The sequence below is a fragment of the Siniperca chuatsi genome, linkage group LG13 (genome assembly GCF_020085105.1).
Source record: "Siniperca chuatsi isolate FFG_IHB_CAS linkage group LG13, ASM2008510v1, whole genome shotgun sequence".
Lineage (NCBI taxonomy): Eukaryota > Metazoa > Chordata > Actinopteri > Centrarchiformes > Sinipercidae > Siniperca > Siniperca chuatsi.
The window spans coordinates 28,252,351-28,258,741 of record NC_058054.1 but is presented as its reverse complement, the minus strand read 5'-3'; positions in this window follow the sequence as shown (position 1 = coordinate 28,258,741).

The window sequence follows — 6,391 nt, the reverse complement described above, 5'->3', positions numbered from 1 at the left end:
TAGTAATGCCTAGAAGCAGACCTTTGAATGAGAGTGTAACACCTCTTTTTCCAAAAGTGCCCCCCTTCTTTTAGTGGAGACTCATTTGGTTAGTTTCACTATTAAACACAGTCTAGTTTTCCATGACATTGGCTTATTATTGTATAATACGCTAAATTTTATTATCAATAATACATTTTGTTTATTACATATTTGGGTGAACATTTTTAATTTATTATTGATAAATCAGCTTCCAGACCAACAAAACTGTTTAGTGATCATTTGTGAAGAATGTAAATAATCGGACTGATAGTACATCTGCTCTTGAAATTTTTCACCGATGGGAACCAATGGACGAGTGCCACAGACAGGAAGTCAGAAAGTATTGAGAAACGGACTTTGTTGGTTTTGTTCTTTACACTCAATTTCCTGACAGTAAATTAAAAACAAATATGGGATTGCATTAGTCTTATGCTTTGCCTTGTGATTATGATCAGGTTGACAATCCTGCATTGAAATAATCCCAAAGATGTATATAACTTCTTATCGTATAATAAAGTAAAAAAACCTAGATAACTCTGACTCTTCCTCTTTCCGTTCCACACAGACACGCACACCTTGTCGTCTGATATCTGTTGATAATATCTGAACGCATCTTATAAATCAACCAGCTCTCTCTTCATGACATCTGGAGGTTGAAATAGAGATTAATTATCATCATTAAAAATGAATATTAATGCCTATCTTGCCATCAAGTCTGGATTAAGATAGATGATATCAGCCACCACCACCAACATAACTTTATATTAACTTTTCAATCAAAACATAGTTAAGGTAAATTAATTTAATGATACATAACTGTGCAAGAAGTAATTCTTCTTGTCATCTAAACTTTCTCTTAAAACTAACATGGTCTGTGAATAGTGGAGACATAGCATCATGTGCCTGATGTCTGTGATTGGTTCTTGTGTTTTGGAAAGGCTAGATGAAACTCTGTATCCAGTGCTATGTTCAGGGGTATGGTTCCAGCAGGGGCCTGTCTCATGAAATGATTTCAACTTACTCTGGCTCTTTGAGATATCACAAAAACCAAACAAATGCAATCACAGCTAATTAATATCTTTTCTCCCTGTCATTTGATATTATAACTTAGCCTACATGTATTATTTAAGAGCAAACATTGTTTGCAGGCAATAGGGAGGAAATTATGAAATATGCAGACTGGAGGGGTCCCTCCAACAGCAGTAAACCCTCCTATAGAGGATATAGTTCTGTCTAGTCACCAGGGTTGACCTATTGTTGAGGGGGTCTACTGCAATACTATAAGCTTGTGCCAGTCAGTCAGGCGTCGTTTCTCCACTGGCTTCCACCCTTCAGTTTTGGTTTCTTTATTTGGTTTGTCTTTAATTTCTCTTTTAGTTAAAGGTTCTGTATACAAGATTTTGAACATTAATACAGCAGCAAACAACTATTTGCTATGTAAGATATAGTGGAGTAATGGCGTCCTAAGCAGAGAATGGCATCATACTCCCTCTATATGTGTTGTCATCTGAGCTTCTCTGTTCTTTCCTAGTTTACACTGCACCTGGTTTGACAACCCCAGAGGGTCACCAAAATTTAAAAAATGAGTCAGTCACACCCATGTGCATGTGTGCTGGCAGATTGTGTGTGTGTTTGCACTAGGGCTGGGAATTAAGTTTTGATAACTGTCACAATTAGATTCAGTAATAGAAGTGTGATGATATTAAAACATGACAATATTTCATGTTTTTTTAACAAATAGATTGAGGAAAGCACTTTGGGATATTGAAATGGCTACATTGTTAAGAGATGGTAGTTTATTGGTAAAGTGCAAAAGTATAGAGAAATATGTAAGAAAGAAATAGCAGAAAGAAGAACAAGTTTTGTCCTAGGGGAATTCTTGTGATTTCAAGAATTCCCCTAGGACAAAACTTGGAAGAACTGAAAAAAATGCTTAAAAGAGAAAAGATAACAGGAATTAGATGGCTGCAGGCAGTTAAGACTGGTGAAAAAAGTTGACAGTCTGCTGGAATTCAAAGATGAAGTTCTTCATGGAAAGGTGATGGTTGGATAAATGAGATTCAATATAAAAGCATATGTTTCTCCTCCCTGGAGATGCTAGAAAGGTCAGAGGTATGGCCACACTGCTGGGGTGTGCAAGGGAAAGCAGAGATGTGGAAGATGTGGAGGAGAACATGCTTACGGAGAATGTGGAAGTAATAGTACAGTAACATGTTGCAACTGTGGAGAAAATTACACAGCAACCTATGGAAGATGCATAATGAGAAAACAGGTGGTTGAAATTCAACAAGTAACAGAACAGAGAGTATGCAGAGGCAGTAAATATATGAATACATTAAAAACAAAATCAGATGTTATATGCATACAGGAAACATTGCTCAAACCAGTTCTAGATTTTATTATTAAAGTATATTCTAGCATACGGAAAGCTAGAACCAGTGGAAACGGGAGAGGGTGTGCAATATTTATCAGACAAGGAGTAAAATATAGGCAACTAATGACAGTACAAGAGTTAGAATTAATAGTTATCAAAGTATGGACCAAAGAAGGGAGTATGAAAGTAATAGATTTCTATAACCCATGCAAACAATTAGAGAAAGAAAAATCAGAATCAATTTTTGAACATTGTAGAGGGAAAGTACTCTGGTGTGGAGACTTGCATACACACAGTACAATATGGGGGAACCCAGAAGATTCGAATGGAGAAATTTTAGAAGAGATAATGGATGAAAAGGAGTTGGTGTGTTAAAATTATGTTTCAGGCACAAGGGTGAATTTGGTGAGGGGTACAAAATTAGCAATTGATCTCACAATGGTATCACAACCTGGAATAAGTAGTTGGTATTGAAAGGAAGCACTGTAGGTTGTGATCACTATCCAATATCTGTTAATATAGGAATAGAAAGTGATATAGAACAGGTTGAAAGAAAAGGGAGATGGAAATTTGAGGAAGCAGTTTGGAGCAAGTTTAAAACATTAAGGGGAAATTGAAAGTTGTAAATATAAATCAATCAGTTAATGACTTGAATTCTGAGATCAGTAGAATTCTATTAAGAGCAGCAAAAGTCTATCCCAAAAAGAAGCGGTAATAAAAGCAAAAAGTTAGTTCCATGGTGGACATAGAAATACAAAGTCAAAATAAGGCTTTCAAATTTTTGAAAAAAACATTGTGCTTTCAAAATGTAATTAATTATAAGAGAAACCAGGTAGTAGTGAGGAATATGATATAGAGGACTAAAAGAGAGTATTAGAGGAAATATTGTGATTCATTAGGTAGAAATACACCATTAGAGAGAGTATGGGGTATGATTAAAAGAATGTCTGGTAAGTGGAAAGAATATAGATATCCGATAATGATGTCAGGATACTCCAGGCTCCACTACCCACTAATGATCCACACCTGCTCCCAATCACTCCTGTTCCATATTAGCTCCCAATCACAGTGAGCATAAAAGCCCTGCACTCACCTCAGTATGTGTCCAACTTCGTTCATGACTAGGACTCCCCACACTACTCGGCATTACGAGCGGTCTCCCTTCTCCATCGATCTCCCTCCTTCACACTTCCCTCTCTCCATACTAACTCTCTCCCTGGCTGTTATCAAATAAAGAACATTGTCCATCTCAGTGTCTCCTGCCTGTCTGTTCCGTAAAAGAAAGTCGGACCAATACTGAAGGTATAAGCTGGCATTCCCGTAGTCTCTCTGTCAACCCCCCACTTCACCATGCCGAGGGCCAGACCGGAGCCCTTTTTTGATTCGGTGGTGGATGATAAGGGTGTTCTGTGGCTATACCCAGCGAAGCTAGACATGCAGCCCACTGTGCCAAATCCCTATCACGTCTGGCTCGAGGTGGTCCACGAAGTCACCATCTCGCACGCCGGACTACCAATTATCAGCCGACTAACCCGCTATTCACATGCATCGGCTCCATCATCACTCTGCTCCCCTGCTCTGCCGCCCAGCAACCCACCATCTCCACTGCCATCTCTAGTCCCAGCGCCCGCGGCAGCCTCCAGTCCCAGCGCCGCGGCAATCATCACTCGCAGCCAGATCGCTGCAGCCATCACTCGCTGCTGGTTGGCAGCAGGCAGCACCCCCTGTTGGATCGCAGCAGTCATCACTTCCTGTAGGATGGCAGCAGCTCCCCGCTCCCAGGCTCTCCGCCAGACCGCAGCAGCTCCCCGCTCCCAGACTCCCTGCTGGATCGCAGTCGACTCCTCTCCCAGCTGGATCGCAGCAGCTCCTTGCTCCCAGTCCTGCTGTCCAGACGCTGGCTCCCAGTCCTGCAGCCCTGTTGCCGGCTCCCAGTCCTGCAGCCCCTTCGCCGAATCCTTGTCATGCTGTTCCAAAGCCGGTTTTCAGTCCTGATGTCTCGTCACTGGCTCCCTGTCCTGCTGTCCTGTCGCCGTCCCCTGAGCTGGTTGGCAGACCTCCAGGGGGTTCCCGCCTCCGGCATCCAGAAGGTTCCCACCTCTGGCTTCCAGAGAGTCCCAGCCTCCACTTCCACCTCAGGCCTCCAGGGGGTTCCCGCCTTAGCCGCAGACCTTCAGGAAGTTCCCGCTTCCGGAAGGTCCACCCCTTCGCCGCAGACCTACAGGGAGTTCTCATCTCCGACCTCTAGAGGGTCCACGCCTTCGCGTCCGTCTCAGGCCTCCGGAGGGTCCACGCCTTCGCAGTAGACCTTCAGGAGGTACCCGCCTTCACCGCAGCCCTCCAGGGGGTTCCTGCCCTCGCCGCAGCTGGCCTCCCTTCCTCCTGTGCCACCAGTACTCCGCCAGGCCTCCAGATGGTATTGATCTTCATCGCAGATCGCATGAGATCAGCTCCTCAACTGTCAAGCCCCTGAGTCATCCACCCAGGGTCACAAGCTGTCCAGGCCCCGGGCCGTCCGCCCGAGGTCCCCAGCTCCTCGCCTGTCCAGTCCCTGGGTCGTCTGCCCGAGGTCCCCAGATCCTCGCCAGACCAGTCCCCGGGTCGTCCACTGGGGGTCCTCAGCCCCGCACCAGGCCAGTCCCCGGGTCGTCCACCAGAGGTCCTCAGCTCCACCCTGGTTCTGCTACCAGGTCGTACACCTGGGATCCTCCGTAACACCCAGGAGCGGATTCATGGTCATCAGTCCGAGACTCCGTGCTCCACACCTGTCCAAGCTACTGGTCGTCAGTCCGACACTCCCTGCTCCACACCTGTCCAAGCTCCTGGTCGTCAGCCCGAGACTCCCTGCTACACACCTGTCCAACCTCCTGGTCGTCCGTCCGAGACTCCCTGCTCCACACCTGTCCAAGCTACTGGTCGTCAGTCCAACACTCCCTGCTCCACACCTGTCCAAGCTACTGGTCATCAGACAAACACTCCCAGCTCCACACCTGCCCAGGCTCCGGCCGGCCGCCTGGATCAACATGCTCCCCTTGGTGGAGGACGACCACCATGTCGGCGGGGTTTTTCGGCCCTCAGGAGCTGGCCGTGGAGGGGGGGTACTGTCAGGATACTCCAGGCTCCACTACCCACTAATGATCCACACCGGCTCCCAATCACACTCCTGCTCCACATTAGCTCCCAATCACACTCAGCATAAAAGCCCTGCACTCACCTCAGTATGTGTCTGACCTCGTTCATGACTAGGACTCTCCACACTACTTGGCATTATGCCCAATCTCCCTTCTCCAGCAATCTCCCTTCTCCAGCAATCTCCCTCCTTCACACTTCCCTCTCTCCATACCCACTCTCTCTCTGGCTGTTATCGAATAAAGTATATAGAATAGAAAATTTGCAATAGCAAAAAACATAGAAGTGCTGCAAGATGAAAAGGAATATGGACATACAATTAATATGATGTTTTCAATGAATAATGCGTTAAACAAATCTGGAAAGACAACTCCAATGAAAGATCAAATAAGCTATTGTATGTTAAATAATCTTAGTGATAGGAGTAAAGAAGTATTATTAAAGTTGTATAATAAGATATGGGAAGTGGGATCATTGCCCACTCAATGGAAAGAATCCATAATTAACTTGGCAGAAAGTTAGAGACCGATAGCTCTAATATCTCATGTAGGCAAAATTACGGAAAGGTTAGTTTATTATTTGGAAATCAAAGAATTAAAATGTCATCATATATATATATATATATATATATATATATATATATATATATATATATATATATATATATATATATATATATATATATGCATTGGACAATTGTTATGCAATTCTCTATGTATATTGTATCTGTCCCTATCAAATAAACATTAATAAATAAATAGATGGATTAAAAGTTTTTCAGTTGATATAGGAATAGGAAAATAGGAATATAGGATGATCTCAGTAAGATTAGAAAGATATTTTAGTGGGAATTATTTAGTATAAAAT